The following is a 19,090-nucleotide window of genomic DNA, read 5'->3' as shown; positions in this document are numbered from 1 at the left end:
CAGACAAGGAATAATGGATGGAAACTGAACAAGGAGAGATTTAACCTGGAAATAAGGAGAAACTTTCTGACAGTGAGAACAATCAACCAATGGAACAGCTTGCCCTCGGAAGTTGTGGGAGCGCCATCACTTGAGACTTTCAAGAAGAGATTGGACTGCCATTTTATTTATTTATTTTATTTATTTATTTGATTTGCCAATTGTTTACAAGATAATAAGTATAAGTGTATACATAGTTGTGAATACATGAAATGGGTACATATAAGAAAAATAAAAGAAGAATAAGAGAAACAATAGGACAGGGACGGTAGGCACGTTGGTGCACTACAGACCTCTTAGGAAAGGGGTGAGGTCAATAGTAGACAGTCTAAGGTTAAAGTTTTTGGGGTTTGGGGAAGAAACTACAGAGTCGGGTAGAGTATTCCAGACATTGACCACTCTATTGCTGAAGTCGTATTTCCTGCAATCAAGTTTGGTGCGGTTAACTTTGAGTTTGTATCTATTGTGTGCTCTTGTGTTGTTATGGTTGAAGCTGAAGTATTCATTGACAGGTAGGACATTGCAATGTATGATTTTATATACCATGCTTAAGTCAGACCGAAGACGGCGTAATTCAAGGTTTTCTAGTTCTAGAATTTCAAGTCTGGTGGCATAAGGTATTCTACAACGAGTAGAGGAGTGGAGAACTCTTCTTGTGAAATATTTCTGGACTTTCTCAATTGTGCTAATATCAGATACGTACTGTGGGTTCCAGACTGATGAACTGTATTTGAGTATTGGTCTAGCAAATGTTTTGTATGCTCTGGTTAGTAGTGTGATATTACCAGAGAAAAAGCTACGTAGGATTAGGTTAACAACTCTTAATGCCTTTTTGGCTATGTAGTTGCAGTGGGCTCTAGCACTTAGATCATTAGAGGTGAGTATTCCAAGGTCCTTTACAGAGCTTGGGTCATCAACAAGATCTTGACTATTCAGCTTGTATTTTATTTTCTGATTTTTTTTGCCAATATGTAAGACAGAGCATTTATTTGTTGAGATTTGAAGTTGCCATTTGTTTGACCATTCTGATACATAGTCAAGATCTTTGTCAGAAATGGTGTAGGGTCTCCCGCTTGGGTGGGGGGTTGGACTAGATGACCTACAAGGTACCTTCCAACTCTGATTATCTGTATCTACTTGTTCCAGCTCCTGCCAACCTAGCAGTTCAAAAGCACACAAATGTATAAATACATACTACTTTGGTGGGAAAGTAACAACCTTCCGTGCACATTTGGATATAGTCATGCTGGCCAAATGACTACAAAAACATTTTCGGACAATGCTGGCTCTTTGGTTGTGAATTGGAAATGAGCACCACCCCCTAAAATCAGATGCAACCAGCAGGGGAGACTTTTACCTTTTAAAATGTTGGCCAGTTGTTGAGAACCCAAAATGTGGTCACATGACTTTACAGAAGAGGCAACTTGGAAACTGGATTGTAGGTATCTTTTAGGGGGCTCTGTCGTAAGTTTGACCAATCGCTAAGGTCATAAATTGAGAATTACCCATACTTTATTAGCATGCAAACCTTGCTCCCTTTTTCGAATCAACTTTCACCTTTACCTATTCTGATGAGGCTGAAATCCTATTAAACAAATATTAATTCCATCTTGATATCACACCAGTGTGGTGCTTATTTTTATTTGGTTGCTGCTGTGACAACTATTCTGAGGAACAGGCAAACAGAGCAATTTCTGGCCTGAAAAGAAGACATGGCTTTAGAATAGAGAATACCTTTATTATCATTGCATTCCACGAATACAATGAAATTTGAAAGCTACTCCAGCTCAGTGCCCCAAACACCAGATCACAATCACACTACAGAGATTAATAATAATAATAATAATAATAATAATAATAATAATAATAATAATAATAATAATAATAATAATAATAATACAGCTAGTCTAAAACCTATCTAAAACATTTAGTAAGTTAAATAGTTTAAAAATGCCACTATATACATAGGACTAAATCACAAATGCACTGTTTGATTCAAGACAATTATTGCCTTGGAAAAGAAACTGTTTCTCAGTCTATCAATCCTCATTTGAAGACACCTATAACATCTCCCTGATGGTAACAGTTTGAAATATGAATGACCAGTATGAGAACGGTCTGTGGAGATTTTTTAGTGCTCTAGAGAGGAGTCTGATCTTTGCAATCTCTTCCAAAGAAGAAAGAGAGCAACCAATGATTTTTGTGCTGTGTTTATAACTCTCTGGAGCATCTTCTTATCCACTACAGAGCATCTAGCATACCACACCATTACACAGTATGCCAAAATGCTCTCGATGGTAGAACGGTAAAAAGTAACCAGCAACTTCTCACCCAGACCACTCTTTTTCAGCAGTCTCAGAAAGTGTAGGCACTGTTGGGCCTTCTTTGCAGTGGCCATAGTGTGGACTGACCAAGTAAGGTTGTCGGAAATATGAGTTCCTATAAATTTAAAACTATGAACTCTTTCCACACAATCTCCATTGATATATAGTGGGAGAGGCTCTGCTTTGCATCTTCTGAAGTCTATAATCAATTCTTTGGTCTTTTTGATGTTCAGGGTGAGGTTATGCCTCTTGCGCAACAAGACCAGTCTGAGAACCTCTGACCTATAGGCCGTCTTGTCTCCTGCTGATATGAGTCCCACCAATGTGGTGTCTTTTACAAATTTTATTATAGAGTTAGTGGGACAAGAGGGAGTGCAGTCGTAGGTGTAGAGTGAATATAAAAGAGGGCTCAGCACACAGCCCTGTGGAGAGCCAGTGCTGAGAGCAAGAGTGGAGGAAAAATAGCTGCCAATCCTAACAGTTTGGGGGCTGTTAGTAAGAAAGTCCCTTATCCAACAGCAGATGTGAGAGGAGAGGCCCATTTCCAGCAAATTCTTAATCAGTATATCCTGAATGATGGTATTAAAAGCCGAGCTGTAATCAACGGAAAGCATCCTTACATAGCTCCCACTATGCTCCAAATGTTTCAGTGCAACGTAGAGAGCCATGGCCATAGCATCCTCTGTGGATCTGTTATTCCGATAAGCAAACTGGTATGGGTCAAGGTTTGATGGGAGGCAATCCTGTCTATATTTTAAGACCAGTCTCTCAAAACAATCTCAACAAGATGCAGTTCAATGGTGAGAAAAGGAAGATCCTGCACTTAAGCAGGAAAAACAAGATGTATAGGTATGGAATAGGCAATACCTGGCTCAACAATAATGACTGGTAGACCACTGCTTAAGTATGTCGGCAGTGTGCTGTCCCTTCTGACCTTATGATTCTATAAGATGTGCCTGATTCAATCTCAGAGGCAATCAGCCCCAGAGTACAATTTACTGACTCCTTTTGGCGCCTGCATTCTCATTATTTTCTCCCTCAGGTAATAAGCTGAAATGAAATGAGAAAAACAGGAAGTGCTGGATTGGGGAGGGAAAGCCATCATTGAAAAGTGATGAAAGAAGCATCTGGGTAACAGCCATTGGGGAGGGAACCCTGCCTCGACTCAGTTTCTCCAGACCAGAAAGAAAGCTGAAGAGCAAAGCTAACCTACAGCTGAAGAGAGATTTCCTGCACTGGGATCAGTTCAGCTTCATGAGGTCCTTTTTCCAGATGGATTTTAGAGGCCAGGAAGAAACCTACCTTCTTGCAGGAGAAGGAAGAGCACAAAATAGACTTGTCTTACAGACTGTTTCAATCCAGGGCATATCTTCCCTTTCAAGGTTCATTATAACCTATGGAAAAAACAAAACCTGAACCCTGCCTGAGGCTCCAGTGAGTTGTTACTATACAGAAGAGCCCAGGTTTCCCCATCCTGATGGCTATAAATGTGTTAAATCTCAACAAACTTTAAACAAACTGGTGAAGGATTATGGGAATTCAAAGTACAGTTTAGCATATATCTGATCTGCAGCAATACCATCTCATACAAAATACTCCTTAAACTAATACAATTAAAATCAGGCAAGCAGTTAAGCACCTGGAAATACTGAAACTTTCCTTTAAGGACCATTGAACTTTAGTTGTATGAAAGTGGCAGGAGACAGAAATATGGATTGTAGTCTCCAAAACAGAATTATAGTTTCTTATATGCTTCGGTTGGAATCCTTTTCCATTCTAAGCACATTCAAAGCTGGGCTGCTGATACACTTTTGTTTTACAAATATACTGGTATTGCAAACAGCTCCATACCGAAGGATTATGTCTAACAGGCAAAGCAGACGTATGTTAAGGTAGTAAGAGGAAATGTCTCAAATATTAGGTCAGTATGAATGGTTTTTAAATGTAATGTGTTAAGACCTATTCTATTATTTGGCAGATGACATATTTGTCCCAAATGGGCAAATTCTAGAGAACAAGAGGTTATCAGTTATCTTTATTTGGATTTCTCAAATGATCAGCTCTGTTGAAGGGCACATGCTATTGAGCCTGTTCTAGGCCACCTGAACTGATCTACTGTACCAGGTGGAATATCTAAATGTTAGCCTGTTTGTATGTAATAGGCATGCACCCAATTTTAATTTCATCTTGGCTTCTTTTTTGCACATCAGAATATGTATTCCCCAAACTTTGCCCCAAGTAAGGTGGTACTGTAAAAATAGAGCCCAGCCAAGATCATCTTAAGGCTTACATTCTACTTCAGAATTTATCAAAATTTATGTTATTTAGGATCTATGTTGAGGATTTAGAATTCTCAGGGGTGGAATTCTACCGGTTCAGACCGGTTCTATAGAACAGGTTGTTATGAATCTGCGCAGTTCAGAAAACCGGTAAATCGCACCTTTGGCTGGCCCCACCCCTTCCTGACCCACCCACTCACCCTGCCCAGTCATTCCTCATCTCGCCCGCCATTGCTAACCTGTCTTCACCTGCCATTGCTGCCTGCCTTCCACCGCAGCCCTGATCTCCCTGGGTGAGTGAGCAAGCCCCGGCTGAGTCGACTCCCAGGCCTGCCTAGGCTGCTGTGCTGTCTCCCCCTCCCCCCGGTCTTACCTGGCTTACTTCACCATGACCTAGCTAGCTAGCTGCCCCCCCCCCACCGCATGGCTGTGTCCATGATGGCTGGGGAGGTGGAAACGGTCTCCTCTTTCCCCTGGCCAGGAAGAAGCCGTGCGGCTGTGTCCATGCTGGCTGGGGAGGAGGAAATGGTCTCATCTTTCCCCTGGACAGGAAGAAGCTGTGCAGCTGTATCCGTGCTGGCTGGGAAGGAGGAAATGGTCTCCTCTTTCCCCTGGCTGGGAAGAAGCCGTGCAGCTGTGTCTGTGCTGGCTGGGGAGGAGGAAACGGTCTCCTCTTTCCCCTGGCCAGGAAGAAGTCGTGCGGCTGTGACCGTGCTGGCTGTGGAGGAGGAAATGGTCTCCTCTTTCCTCTGGCTGGGAAGAAGCCGTGCGGCTGTGTCCATGCTGGCTGGGGAGGAGGAAATGGTCTCCTCTTTTTCCTGGCCGGGAAGAAGCAGTGTGGCTGTGTCCGTGGTGCTGGGGAGAAGGGAAGGGTCTCCTTCTCCCCCTGGTGCTGCTGTGGCTGGATCCAACCAAGAAAACTCCCCACTACTGGGAGGTTCTGGGATGTACCACCGCCGCTTGCCTTCTTGGCAAGAGCTTTCCCATCGGCGAGAGAGGCTCTGCAGCCCCTCTCTCCGATGAAAACAATTGGAGCATGCCACCACCACCCACCACCACACACCCCAGGCATGGAGAGCCCCAGATCGGGACTCAGCACACAGGGCATTGCTGGAGCTGAGGGGGCTGGCCTTCCTCTCTACCACCAGCTGTGGGAGGAGGAAGGTTGGGCAAGGTAAAACCAAACCGCTGCCCAGGCAAGAGCTGCCAGTGGGGATGGGCGAGGCTGCAGGGCGAACCTGGCTGGAAGTTGTTTGTAAATCTTTCCAAAAGAGGGAGGAGAGTAAGCTCCACAGCTGATTTTATAATAAGAGAAGACCTGGGTACATTTTTATTAGACAGCCTTTCCTAACAAGACTGATTTTTTGCTTGTATCACTGTTGGTCTCAATGAGCAACTCATCTGCCTTTTTGGTGCTATGCAGTTAATCATGCATTGCTTAAATAGTTTGTTAAGTCCCCATCTTTTCTGAGAGCAAGATAATTATGTTTATGAATTGCTAATATCACCCTCCTGAGTAATTCTCTTTGGAGCACTTTCCATTTTGACAACTTAGGAAAGAAGTATTGTCTTTTGGGTTTACCTGAATTAAATCCAGGTGTAGGCATCAGGGGAGGGTTAATTTGAAAAGAGCAGTAAAAGAGAAGCATGTTTCTGTACATAACAGAAAGGAAAGGAAAACATTGAGAAGTGTTGAGGAGCTGAGGAGTGTGTGTGTGAGTCAAGGAATTCCAGACCGGAAAGATTGTTTTGTATTCCAGTTAAATTAGAAATGGTTCTTTGTGAAGGATCTGTGAAAATTTTGGAATATTGCAATAAGGACAAAGAAAAAAAATATAAAGCAGAAAGATTTAATTAGAGGAGAAGAGAAAGAATGGTAAGACATCCACTAATTGAGTGCTTTGAAAATACCTTTCAAATGTGTTTTCAATTGTAGGATTGGAAATATTTGCTTGACTTTAATGTTCCAAAAGAATAATCTTTGTCAGTATAAGCAGAAATGTATTCTTCAAACTTTAATGCATTTTGCAAAAATCATTGTAGTAAAATGAATACCACTGTAGAACAATTTAAATATTTAATGGAGAAAAATAAGATTTTACACAGGCAAGAAAAAATGTATAGAATAGGTAGTGCTTGGCTCAACTGGAAGTAACTGTGAGAAACTTATCAAACAGATCCAACCTAGAAATAAGAAATTTCCTGACAGTGAGAACAATTAATCAGAGAAATGGGATGCCTTCAGAAATTGTGTGTATGCCATCACTGGAGGTTTTTAAAAAGAAATTTGTCCATAATAGTATAGGGTCTCATGCTTTAGCAGGGGTTGGACTAGAAAACCACCAAGGTCTCTTCCAAGTCTGTTATTCTTTATAAATCTTTCCACTGAGTCTTTCCAAGAGAATGGTGATAAACAATATTTGGAAATGTCCATCAGGTCTTCTGATAGCAAAATCTCATCTTATTGGCTAGTATCAAGGGGAAGATGACTTTGAAAAAGCTTCCTCTCTCACCATAACATGAAAGACGAAGTGAGGACTGGCTGGGAGGGGATGGGTGAGGAGAAGCCAGGCGAGGCACCTCTCCATGCGAGTCACATCGAGTTGGCCATGACTACCAAACCACGCCCAACTGGTCACGTGACCACCAAGCCATGCCCACAGTCACATGACCAAGCCACACCCACAAATCAGGCCATGCCCACAGAACCGGTTCTTAAGAAATTTGAATCCCACCTCTGAGAATTCTAGCCAGTAAAAATAAGATTGAATGTATTATGCACATTTGGAATGATGTCACAATAATAGATTTCTCTGGTTTTGTTTCTGTAGAGTTTATTGTTTCCATATTTAGTTTTCTTTTACTGTGGTTGAAAATAATGTAGGCTTAAACATACCACCCTTTGATATGCAGATGTCCAATTTTCAGTGTAACAGAAGGTTGGATGGTTTCCTAGAATGAAAATTACAATTGTAGACACACTTAATGCTCTTGAGATACAAACAGGTTCGCTATATCTCCCTCTCATCATGTCTGAAATGCTCCACTTCATATTATTGCCTTAAAAGAAATGTTCATTCTAAAACAGGACTGTCCAATCTTGGCAACTTTAAGACTTGTGGACTTGGGCTTCCGGTGGCACTTCTGTCAAAGACTGACCGAAGACTGTGATCGTGTGCGGCTTCGATCCATGCTTATCCTGTTGGAGGGTCCCAATGGGACCGGATCCATCTCGGACCCACCTTGGAGGGGTGGGGGAAGAGAGGGAGACTGCCAGCCAGGTCAAGGGGAGCTGCATCCTGTCTTCAAGGGGAGCCGCATCTCCCCTCCCTGGCTTGCCTTGAAGACAAGAGATAGTGGCAGTTTTAATGGCTTCCCTGAAGACAGGAAGCTTCTGGGACTTAAGTGTGTGCTGGAGCAGTGAAGTGGTAAGCTGCATGTAACCAGGCAAAATAATTTTGATTTTTTTTTTTTGACAACCCCGAGAAACAGAAGGAAAGAGCCCTCATTTAAGAGTATGGCAGCGACGAATGAAAAATAAGAGGAAAATGCAAGGTGAATAAAAAACCAGATTTTAAAAGGACTACAATGGAATTAGACTAAATTTGGAATAAGATACAGAAATTGGCATTAATTATGCACTGGATAGAATGCTGGACTTGCCCAGAATTGACTACATTTAAAACAGCTAATGGTTGAAAATTAGTGTTAATACAATTGAAAAGAGAAAAATAGAACTTTGAAAAGTGGAAAGTGATGTAGAGCGCCATCTAATGGTTAAAGGTACTTTTTTCTTTATGATTTCATGGAAAATTACTGGTCTTACAAATGTGTGAATGAAAAATGAAATAAAAGACTATTAAAAAAATAACCCTGGAAGCACTAAAAAAAGGGAGATTGCAGCAAAGGGACAAGCGAAGATAATAACTTGGGACTGTTTGGTGTTGATTGTGACAAGGAGATAGAAGGATTAACAAGAGGAACTGAGACAAACAGATATTTTTGGCCAGGATTAAAATAAAAGACTCTGACTTTTAATAAAATAAAGAATAACTCAACTGATTTAAAAAAGTGGAATAGGCAAAGAATTCAAGTTAGAACTACAAACTGTGAGAGGAATGTTAAAAGAAAGAATAGAATTATTGGACACACTGGCAGAAAAATTAATGTTCACAGAAGAACAAAAAAATTCAAGGAGGAGGAGTTAAAGGAAGAGGAAAGCAGCTTAGAAGAGCACAAAGAACAAGAGACATTGCAAAAAGATATAAAAGGAATCAAAACTAAGATACTGATTATAGATGTAATAAATAAAAGGGAAAATGCTCCCAAGATTAAACAAAAGAAGAAGAAGCTGTACAAGAAAAAATTCCAAAAGAGAGAACAGGAAAGGGTGGGGGAAAAATAAGTGATTGGCAGATTAAAACAAAAACAATACTAGAGGAAAAAAGAGGAGTTAAGAGGAAAGACCAGGGAAATTTAGAAAAGGGAAAGCTGGTCAAAATTCCAAGAAATTATAAGGCCGAGAGATTTAGAGATATGGGTTAAATATAATATAAAGGGGGGATACCACATGGAGCTGTATTTTGGTACTTTTTTTAGAAATATAGATTGGGGAGATTTGAAGTTTAAAACTTACGGGAATTACCTTAAGATTATTATATAATTATATATGAGAAAAATAAAGATAGAGCGAGAGAAATTAAGAGGGCTTTATTGTTAGCAAATCCTTTTATATATATATATATATATATATATATATATATATATATATATATATGTATATGTATATGTATATGTATATGTATATGTGTGTGTATATATATATATATATATATATATATATATATATATATATATATATGTATATATATGTATATGTATATGTATATGTATATGTATATATGTATATATGTATATATGTATATATGTACATTAAAAACAGAGAATATGGTAAACTAGAAAAAATTATGCTATTATGACCAAAAAGTGTTATGAAAATTAAATAAAACTTTATAGGTTAAACTTGTGTCAGCCTTCAAGATCTTCTACTATTGCTTTGCATCTTTTGGCTGCCATAAGTAACGGGGGGAGGAGGGGGTAAAGTCTGGGAAGCGAGCTGGAGGTGTTACATTCTAGTGTTGTAAAAATGAGAAGTGGGGGATTATAAATTCCTGTTTAGGTTTCTATTTCTCGCTTAGCTTTCTTTTCTCTACGCAGCTGCAAACCTTTATCAAAATATGCCAAGGTCAATGGACAGAGGCCTCATCACCACCTGAAGATGTCCACTTGATCATATTCACAACTTTTAATTGGAAGAATCATTTGAACTATTGGGGGTGGGAACATTTCCATCACTTTGTATATGTGATTTGCGCGCCTAATTTCTCAGATTCAGAATTCTACGGTTGCTACCACTTCATTTTCAGTAAAAGATATCTTTTCTCTAATCTATGGAGTCTAAGTATTTCTTTCTTGAATTTTGAATGGAGCACCACCTGACATTATTCTGAATCTCCCTCTACCAACCCACCCGGAGAAAATATCCAGTTTCTTCCGAGGGGGTCTGAACATCATGTCATCTCCAACCAGTGACCAGGAGGACCTGGGCGCCATTGGAGGCCAAGAGTCTTTGTTGCTGGAGGAGGCACAGGAAGCTAAATTGTTAGCGGAGCTCAATCTGGAAGAGATTCCAGCTGTGAAGCCCAGATGGTCATTGGGAGTTGGCTGGAAGGATCCAGAGGAGTTTCTCCCACCCCTAGAATCACCATCACCCGACGGCGTGGAAGAGAGGAGCCATGGCAAGAGAGGGAAAAGAGAGAGCTTTTACTGGACCAAGCCAGGCAACTCCTCAATGAGACATTTGGGCAACCTCACGCTACACACAAAGGTATGAAGGGGAAGGGGAAGCAGCCCCAGCCAGAAGAAGCTGAGCAACCCCCACCCCCATAAGTCAACCTGAGTCAGAGCAACAGCAAGCAGCAACCCTGGGGCCCTCAGGGGAAGGAGTAATTGCCAGAAGACGTAGAGCTCCCAAGCTGCCTCCGCTAGAAGTAAAATTTGGGGGAAATCCCAAAGACTTGGGGTTTTTCCTAGCACAAGTTTGGAGCTATATGGAAGAATACGGGGAGGAATTCTCCTCAGAAGCAGTCAAAGTGAGATGTATTACCAGGGCTCTGGAAGGAATAGCTGCAGAGTGGATGGTGACTTTGCATAATGATAACGCCCCCCAGCTGCTGAATTATAACCTTTTTATGACTGCGCTGCGGGCAAGATTTGAGGACCCACTGGTGGAGCGAAAGGCCAGGATCAGGATGAAGACTATAAATCAGGCGCGGAGGTCAGTGGCCGATTACACCCAAGAGTTGAGACAGCTGGCATGTCATATCCGAGGCTGGTCCCAGGGAGCCCTGATAGAAGCGTTTAAAGATGGATTAAATGAAGACGTATACCAGAGATGCATTGCCAGAAGGGACCCAAATGATTTGCAGATGTGGTACTTGCTGGCAGAAGAAGTGGAAATTGATCTAACCCGAAGCAGACACCGGGGGGGGGGGCCTCTGGTTGGTGCAAGCCTTCCCCGCCATGTCCTCAAGAAGTCCCCAAGCCCCAGAAGGGAGGGATGGCGGCAAGACCCAAACCCACTGCCTGCTTCCGATGTGGGAAGGAAGGTCACCAGGCTGCGGACTGCACGGCCAAGTTGGATCCAAAGGGTGCACCAAAAGGAAGGAGGAAGCCTGAAAAACCCCCAGCGAAGCCTCACGAAACTGCGCTTAAGACAAGGGAGGTTGTAGAGGTCGCCCCTCTGGAAAGAGAGGAGCTGGGACCTCCGACCTCCTCTGAAGAGAGTGAATCTGACTCGGAAGACAACTTCCTGGTAAGTCCAAACAAGGGCCCTATGACCATTCCAGTGAAACTGAGGGTACCCACCTCAGGGGCCGAAGGGGAGATGCTAGCCTTGCTAGACTCTGGGTGCACGAGGTGTGTAATCAACACGAAAGTAGTAGAGGAAATGGGTTTAAGAGTAAAACCTTTAAAAACGCCCATAGCCTTTTGCCAATTGGATGGATTGGTGGTGGGGGGCTGCCCTGCACGTTTCATAACGGAACCCCTAGAAATGACCATGGGAGAGCATAAAGAAACCCTGTGTTTTATTGTGGCCCCTGGGATGGAGCAACCGCTAATATTGGGATTACCATGGCTCCGGAAGTGGAACCCCCACGTTAACTGGAGGAAGGGGTCGTTGCGCATACGTACCAATCAGCAACCGGAAAGGGAGGAGCGATCTCAGCCGAAGCTTCAGAATCCGGTTGAGTTAGCCTCCACAGGTACCGAGAACTTGAAGGGGGAGGAGAAAATTCCGAAGAAATATTGGGATTTAAAGGAAGTGTTCAGTGAAAAGGCCTCAGTGAGCTTCAGTGAGCTCCCCCCGCATTGGTCAACAGATTGTAGTATTGAAATTTTACCTGGGGTGAAGTTCCCGAAACCGAAGCTATATTCGATGACACCACAGGAATTAGAAGAGCTGAGATCATTTATCGATAAAAATTTGGAACGTGGTTTCATCCAACCCGCTAGACCCCGGGTAGCGGCCCCAGTGCTGTTCCGTGAAAAGAAAGATGGCTCCAAGCGCTTGGTAGTTGACTATAGAAACCTGAACGCAATTTCCGTGGAAAACGTGTACCCCCTTCCCCTGATGAAGGACATGCTGGCCCACCTGGCTAAGGGAAAATTTTTCACGAAGCTGGACTTGAGAGAAGCATACTACCGAATTCGAATTAAGGAAGGAGATGAGTGGAAAACCGCTTTTAACTGCCCGATGGGTTGTTTCCAATTCAACATTCTCCCATTTGGCCTACAGGGGGCCCCAGCCGTATTCATGCAGATGATCAATCAGGTGTTACATGAACATTTATACAAGGGAGTTTTGGTTTACCTTGATGACATCCTTATCTACATGGAAACTTGGGATGAACATGTGAAACTAGTGCGGTCAGTCCTACAGAAACTGCGAGCCGCCAAATTGTACGCTAAACTGTCCAAATGTGAGTTCCATCAAGAGAAAATTGACTATTTGGGGTATTGCATCTCACATGAGGGCATAGAAATGGATCCAGAGAAGGTGCGTGCCATGTTGGAATGGGCCCCCCACGCACCAGAAAACAACTTCAAAGTTTCTTGGGATTTGCCAATTTTTACCGGCAATTTATCCCAGCTTTTGCTAAGATAGCAATGCCTATCACAAATCTCCTAAAAACTAAAGGGGAGGTGAAGCCAAGGCCTAGCAAACCGCTGGAGTGGTCCATGGAATGCAAAGCAGCTTTGAAAAGCTGAAACAACTGTTTGCTGCAGAACCAGTGCTAAAGCACCCAGACATGGACGCTCCTTTCATGATCCAAGCCGATGCGAGCGACATGGCCGTGGGAGCGGTATTACTTCAAATCAATGAGAAAGGAACTTTACAACCCTGTGCCTATACCTCCCGCAAACTATCTGAAACCGAAAGAAGATGGGCCGTCTGGGAAAAAGAAGCTTTTGCAGTTCGTTGGGCTCTATTGACTTGGAGACATTTTTTGGAAGGAGCAAAACACCTGTTTGAGGTATGGACTGATCATAAGAATTTGGAGGCCTTAAAAACGCCTCGGAAGCTGTCCCCTAAACAAGTTCGCTGGGCCCAGTACTTTAAGCGATTTAACTTCTCATTGAAGTACATTCCAGGGGGGAGGAATTTCATGGTGGATGCTTTATCTAGACTGCCTAAATATAATAGTGTTCGCCAGGAAGTGATACGGCCGATTGTCTCAACCAAACAGCTAGCCGCCCCAGTGGTCACTAGAGCTCAAAAGAAGAAACAAGAAGTGGATTTATCGAATGATTTGACTGCACAACTAAAAGAAGCCCTAAAACTTGATGATTGGTTCCTGGCTCATTCGAACTGTTAGTACAGTTAGAGATGGTTTGGCTTGGATGGGAACGAAGCTGTATGTACCAGAGACACTGAGAAGCCAAATATTACAACAAGCTCATGATTCTAAAGCGGCTGGCCATTTTGGATTCATGAAAACCTTACACCTGGTTAAGCGGCAATTCTGGTGGCCTACGTTGAAGAAGGACATTGAAACTTATGTGGCTAGCTGCTCAATTTGCGCATCAGCAAAGAGACCTCCTGGTAAGCCAGCAGGACTGTTACAAAATGTGGCTAGACCAATGGCTCCGTGGAAGGAAATCTCTATGGACTTTATAGTGGAATTACCTGAAAGCACCGGAAACACGGTTATTTGGGTGGTAACCGATTTGTTTTCCAAACAAGTACACTTCATACCTTGTTCCAAGATTCCCTCTGCAAAAACGTTGGCTAAACTGTTCATACTACATATCTATAGATTACATGGCGTTCCTGAACGTATAATTTCTGACAGAGGGGTTCAATTTACCTCGAACTTTTGGAGGGAGTTCCTGAAGTTAATAGGCTCCGCCCAAGGCTTAAGCTCCGCCCACCATCCCCAAACCAATGGGGCCTGTGAGAGGACTAATGCAGTGTTAGAACAATACCTTAGATGTTACATAAACTATCAACAGGATAATTGGGCTGACCTATTGCCTTTCGCCAAAGTGGCATATAACAATTCTGTACACAGTAGTACTGGGTTTACCCCATTTAAAGTGGTGTCAGGACAAGATTTTGTACCCATTCCTGAACTTCCTCGTGAAAGGCCTAACATCCAGTCGTTAGACAAATGGATATCTCAACTCCAACTTAATTGGCCAGTCACTCGTAAAGCGCTAGATGATGCACACCAGTCTCACAAGAAGTTTGCAGACAAAAAGAAAACTCCTCAGAAACCGTATCAAGTGGGCGAAAAAGTTTTCTTGTCCACCAGATATCTACAAACCACTCAAAAGTCGAAGAAACTTGGTCCTAAATATGTGGGTCCTTTCACGATTGAACGGATTGTAAATCCTGTGACAGTCCAACTGAAATTACCAAAAACTCTTCGACGAATCCACCCGGTCTTCCATGTTAGTTTGTTAAAACCTGAACATACTTCTGGTTTAAGACCGACCCAACCTGATCCTCCTATACCATTGCTGATCGAAGGTGAACAACATTTTGAAGTTAAAGAAATTCTGGACTCTCGCAAATGGAGAGGTCGGCTCCAATATCTCGTGGCTTGGAAACACTTCCCTTCTTCCCAAGCTGAGTGGGTCAATGAAAAAGATATTAGAGCCCCTAAGCTGATCAAAGCCTTTCGTACAAAGTATCCTGATAAACCCTAGAAATGTATCCATTTTATTTACTTGATTATTAATTAGTATCTTTTATGTTTCTTTTTCTTTTGTAGGACTAATGCTTTTTCTAGGAGGGCCAAATGTCAGCCTTCAAGATCTTCTACTATTGCTTTGCATCTTTTGGCTGCCATAAGTAACGGGGGGAGGAGGGGGTAAAGTCTGGGAAGTGAGCTGGAGGTGTTACATTCTAGTCTTATAAAAATGAGTAGGGGGGGAGTATAAATTCCTGTTTAGGTTTCTATTTCTCGCTTAGCTTTCTTTTCTCTACGCAGCTGCAAACCTTTATCAAAATATGCCAAGGTCAATGGACAGAGGCCTCATCACCACCTGAAGATGTCCACATGATCATATTCAGAACTTTTAATTGGAAGAATCATTTGAACTATTGGGGGTGGGAACATTTCCATCACTTTGTATATGTGATTTGCGCACCTAATTTCTCAGATTCAGAATTCTACGGTTGCTACCACTTCATTTTCAGTAAAAGATATCTTTTCTCTAATCTATGGAGTCTAAGTATTTCTTTCTTGAATTTTGAATGGAGCACCACCTGACAACTTGGCTAAATAGAAACAAAAAGGAAACTTAATTTCCTTTTTTTCTTTTTTTATTGTATATATATTAAATAGAAAATGTAATTGATTATATAAAGGATATGAGAAAATAGAGAATATGGTAAATTAGAAAGGATTATATTGGAATGTAAAGTATTTGTAATGAGAGTATTATACTTATGATTAAAAAGGAGGGGAATGAAAATTTAATAAAATTTAATAGGTAAACTTTGGCTAAGTGGAAACAAAGAAAAAATATGAAATAGTTATATGAATATCTCTGGAATAGACATAAGATTTATTGTAGACTGGGGGATATACCATGTGGATCCTGAATATATTAGTTTTATTTTATTTTTATTCTTTTTTGTTTGTTTATTATATATCAGCTTTGAGAAAATTAATGAAGATAATAATGAATAATGTAAAATAAAATAGGTGGTAAGCTGAAAATGGAAATAATAGGGGATAAAGAATGGAAAATATATGTGAGAATGAAATGTCTTTGATACTGAATTAATGAATTGAAATATGAAGTAAGAACTTATTTAAAGATTAGTGGAATTGATAATGACGATATGAAATTAGATGGGAAAGTTGGAAATGTAACTATGACTATGTATAAATGCTGTAACCTGGAATCATGTTGCTCAATTGAAGAGATGTATAAAAAATAAAAAAATTCTTTAAAAAAATAGACTTGTAGACTTCAACTCCCAGAATTCCCCAGTTGCCAAGGTTGGATACTTCTACTCTAGAACTATAGTATTCAAACTTTACTCCTCAAAACACCATGAGAAGCATCCAAGGGTTCGACACGGCATTTCTGTTTACATAGTATGAAATATGATTCCTTGATTGAATCCTGTGGGGCAAGGAGCATCTATAGTCTGCAAGCCTTGTTACAAATTGGACTGAAATGTGAAAAGGCTATTATGGATGATTTTATACATTCTCATAACATACCGAAGGAAGCAGCTAGGCCCCTGGGGGAACCATGGATCACTATCTCTGTAGGAAGGAGGAAGAGGTGGAAAAAGAAGGAAGAGGAAGAGAGGATGCCGTGCTGGGATTTTCTTTAGGCTGAGTAAGTTTCCACACAAGCCTTCAATTCCAAGTATATTTCTTACCAGTGCAAGATCTCTGACTAACAAAATGGATGAATTAAGGCTACAGATTGCAAAGACTAAATTCATCAAGAACTGCTGTATTTTGCTAATCACAGAAACTTGGCTTCATTCACTCATTCCAGATGCAGCTGTTGAGCTGGAAAGCTACATAGCTCACCGGCAGGACAGGAATAGAGATTCTGGCAAGATCAAAGGGGGAGGTTTAAGCCTTTATGTGAACAACAGCTGGTGTATCAATACAAAGACTGTAGACAGCCACTGCTCCATGGACCTGGAGTATATGACACTTAAATGTAGACCCATATATCTTCCACAGGAATTCAGCGTGGTTTTGATTACTGCAGTAATCTCCCACCTGATGCCAATACTACCATAGCTTTGGGATTCTTGTATAGCGTTGTTAGTAATCAGCAGAATAAGTATCCTGATGCTGTCATAGTGGGGGACTTTAATCAAGCTGATTTAAAAGAAGTGCTCCCTAAATTCTATCAGCATGTTAAATGTGCTACTAGAGGAGCAAACATATTGGACAAAGTATATATCAACATCAAACATGGCTAAAGGTTATACAATTACCACATTTGGGACAATCAGACCGTATGTCACTGCTTTTAGCACCAGCTTACATCCCTCTTAGGAGACGGGCTCTGCCTATAATAAAGACAATGAAATCTTGGCCAGAAGATGCTTCCCAACAACTTCAGGATTGTTTTGAGAACACAAATTTGGACATCTTTTACCACCCTGACCTAGAGGTGCACACTGCAACTGTTCTGTGCTATATCAAACACTGCATAGATACTATCACTGTGGATAAACGTATTAGGATCTATCCCAATCAGAAACCCTGGATGACCAAGGAAGTCCAGTGCCTCTTGCATGACAAGAGCAAGATCCGGTGATGGGGCAAGATACAGTGATGCCAGAGCTAATCTGAAGAAAGGTATTCGGAAGGCCAAGACTGATTATAAGAGGGAGATTGAGGATAATTTTTATAGCAATACTTTGAGGCAGGTGTGGCGAGGGATTCAACAAATTACAATGTCAACCGACCAATGTCATCCCTGCTGAGGGGGATGCTTCATTGGCAGAGGAACTGAATCATTTCTTTGCTTACTTTGAAGTGGAGACATCAGAGACAGATAAAACACAACTACCAGCCAACCTCATTGTTGAGGAGCATTCTGAGGGCTGTGGACCCTAGAAAGGCTGCCAGTCCTGACGGTATTTCTGGCCAAGTGCTTAAAGACTGTGCTGATCAGTTGGCTGGAGTCTTTACCAGGATCTTCAATCGGTCTTTATCCCAGTCCACTATTCCATCTTGTTTGAAGGCTTCCACCATTGTTCTGCTGCCAAAGAAGTTCCCTATCAATAACCTCAACGGTTACAGACCAGTGGCACTCACTCCTATCATCATGAAGTGCTTTGAGAAATTGGTCTGCCAGCACATCATTTCTGGTCTTCTGCATACATTTGATAAACACCAGTTTGCATCCAGAAAAAAAAAAAAGATCTACAGAGGACGCTATAGCCATCACTCTTCACACTGCTCTGACTTATCTAGAACAGCGGGAGGGCTATGTGAGGATGCTTTTTGTGGATTTTAGTTCTGTGCTTAACACAATTCTTCCACATAGACTAGTGTCTAAACTTCTGGACCTTGGGCTTTCTAATTCAATCTGCCTTTGGATTATGGATTTCCTGTCTGGCTGCTCACAAAGGGTCAGATTTGGTAATCATACCTCATCAGCCCTTATTCTTAACACTGGTACACCACAGGGTTGTGTGTTGAGTCCCTTACTCTGTACTCTTTAAGTGCATGACTGCATTCCCACTCATGTTAGTAATATTATTGCTAAATTTGCAGATGATACAACAGTGGTGGGACTTATCTCCGGGGGGATGAGTCTGCCTACCGAGATGAGGTGGACCGGTTGCTTTCGTGGTGTGGAGACAACAACTTGGTCCTCAACACCAATAAGACCAAGGAGTTTATAGTGGATTATAGAAGGAACAGATCAGACATCCAGCCCTTGCTTATCAATGGAGACCGAGTGGAGCAAGTGGCCAGTTTTAAGTTTCTGGGTGTTACCCTAAAAGAGGACCTGACCTGGCGTTCCCACATTGCAGCCCTGGTCAAAAGGCAGTGGTGTTGGGGATTTCCGGTTCAATGTGTGAAGGGTGAAGGATGTGTGTTTGTGTTTATTTTCATGGGCATGGTGATGATGTGCACTGAAGATGGTGTTTGATTTCATTGTATGAGGTGCAATGACAATAAAGTAAACTAAACTAAACTAAACTAAAAAGATCTGCTTGTAAGTTTCGACATGGTTTCACTATTCACTCAAGTCCCGATAAAACAAACAAACTAGAAATCATCAAAAACAAATACCAACCTCCCAAACACCTCATAGAACGAGCAGAACACTGCTTAACCAACACATATTTCATATACAAAGGACAAAGATACAAGCAAA

At 41.7% G+C, this 19,090-nt stretch overlaps 1 protein-coding gene and 1 long non-coding RNA gene across 3 annotated transcripts in view; one reads left to right on the top strand and one right to left on the bottom strand.

Annotated features, from left to right (window-relative positions):
• The window catches only part of LOC148133098 (uncharacterized), a 704,593-nt gene extending 694,504 nt beyond the window's left edge, over nucleotides 1-10,089 (top strand). The window contains exon 2 of the long non-coding RNA XR_015746562.1: nucleotides 9,860-10,089. This is a non-coding gene — a long non-coding RNA (uncharacterized LOC148133098). The remainder of the gene's footprint in view (nucleotides 1-9,859) is intronic.
• KIAA2012 (KIAA2012 ortholog) overlaps nucleotides 1-19,090 on the bottom strand; it is a 140,390-nt gene that overhangs the window by 52,253 nt on the left and 69,047 nt on the right. The gene's annotated exons all lie outside the window — the stretch shown is intronic.

This window comes from Notechis scutatus, chromosome 1, assembly GCF_049901735.1.
Source record: "Notechis scutatus isolate UNSWTSFEM ecotype Mainland chromosome 1, rNotScu1.2, whole genome shotgun sequence".
Classification (NCBI taxonomy): Eukaryota; Metazoa; Chordata; class Lepidosauria; order Squamata; family Elapidae; genus Notechis; species Notechis scutatus.
Note: the sequence above shows the minus strand (reverse complement) of the source record. Positions and strands in the feature narration are given on the sequence as shown.